Source organism: Oryzias latipes, chromosome 5 (assembly GCF_053564925.1).
Source record: "Oryzias latipes strain Hd-rR chromosome 5, Olatipes_Hd-rR_3.1".
In the NCBI taxonomy this organism is placed as follows: domain Eukaryota; kingdom Metazoa; phylum Chordata; class Actinopteri; order Beloniformes; family Adrianichthyidae; genus Oryzias; species Oryzias latipes.
Genome location: NC_136241.1, coordinates 35,712,501 through 35,714,456, shown reverse-complemented (window position 1 = coordinate 35,714,456; position 1,956 = coordinate 35,712,501).

Genomic DNA, 1,956 nt, shown 5'->3' with positions numbered 1-1,956 from the left:
TTGAGCTGTCCACCAGGCGGCCTAGCATCCTATGCAAGCCGGCAGCACACAGGTGGAGCCACCATGGAAACTGCACACAAACCCATCTGGGGCCCACATATTCTTCCCACATTGGAACCATCTGGTTTGCTTTTACTGTTGGAACGGTTTTGGGATTGAACTAGAAATCTGTAGTTTGGGCGTTTGGCTGGTAGATTCTCTTCTTTCTCGTCTTTTGTGCTGCAGTGTTTGGGTTTGTAATTAAACAAAAAGACAAAACATTTTTTTAAAATACGTCAATCACTGATGAAGATGACAAATGGATATGTCGCCTCCGCCTACACCAGGGGTTTCAAACATACGGCCCGCGGGCCATATGGTTCAAACCGGCCCAGTCATGAAGAGTAAAAATTTTAAGAATGTTTAAAAAACAAGCACGTTTCTAGTCCATTCCTGTGGCGAGTTATGATTTTTTAAAGAAATAACCGAAATGCGCAATTCCGCCACTAGGGGGAGCAAAGGCGAAGCAACACAGGTGAAAATGCATATCTTTGCACCTGCCAAAAGTGAAACCTAACGGCTCTGTGTCTGAATAAAATGTAGTTTGGTTCCCTGCAAGCCCCACTGCTGTTACATTGTCATAAGAATGATCAGTAGTGACACACTTATGACCAAGATGTTGTCAAAAATAAAAAAAGGGGTTGAAGTGAAGTGCTGAGCTTTCAAGGAAAAATGGACAAAGTTTTATTAGTTTACGGAGTTGAATGCAAAACCTGCATTCTTGTTAAGTCCTCAACAGGTGGCAGTGCTCAAAGAATATAACATTCTGCACCACTATGAGATAATGAGGAGAGTTTCACCATTTGCAGTTAAGAAAAGAGAGGATTTACCAACTAAAAGCTGGACTGAAAAAACAACCGTCTGCATTTACTGCAGCGTGACGTCAGTGATGGAGCAGTGACAGACACCTGATTGCAGACAAGTTGGAGCAAACATCCAAACCATTTTCAGATGGTGAAACCATAGAAAAATACTGAAGGCTGCAGAAGTCTTTTTCCCAAAAATCAGTCTGTCAAGGATTATCATTACAGAAACAACATCTCTGGGGAGACTTGGGCGCCAAATGAAGGAATCCAGTCATTTATTGTATTTTCTGACACTATTAATGAAAGCACAGATAAAGATATTGCACAACTGTGCATATTTCTTAGAGGTGCAGAAGAGTTTCTTGAGTGGATGGACACAACAACAGCTGATGACATAGTCAGCTCTCTAGTTACTGTGCTGGACTATGTTGGAGTGAACTGGTGAACAGTGATGTCAGTCTGGTCACTGATGGCGCCCATCAAAGGTCAGGAAGAAGGCAGGTGTTGCCACAAAATTGTGGCAGAAACCAGGAAAAGATTCTTGGACATTTCATTGTGTTTGGCACACTTGATTGACAGTAAATGTGTTTCTGTACAGGATCTGAATCCTGATATTGATGGCTGGCTGAAGTTTGAGGAGAGAAAGGAGGCTAACTCCAAATTCTTGTTATGTTCACAAATGTTTGCAAGTTTAATTTAGTTTAATTATTCATTGATTTGCACATTTACATTTTAGGCAGGTGTTTCATTTTTTCCATAGCCCCTCTTGAGTTTATTATAAGGATTGATTCAGTGTCAGATGTAAAATATTCAGTCTGAATAAAATTATATAAACCAATTTTTTAAGTGAAATGCATTTTATTTTACATCCATTGGCCTCTGTGAATAAATGTGTAATAATAAGTGATTAGGCTACCATGCTGGTTAAGGCATTTTTTCCAACTGAGTAAAAATAAATAAATAAATGTTTTTTGCTTTTATGTTACTTATCCGACCCACTTGGGATCAGACGCCATGAATGTGGCCCCGAACCAAAATGAGTTTGACACCCCTGGTCTACACTCAGAGTCCCATTCACACAGACGGCAGTGCTGCCAAGCACTGACGACAA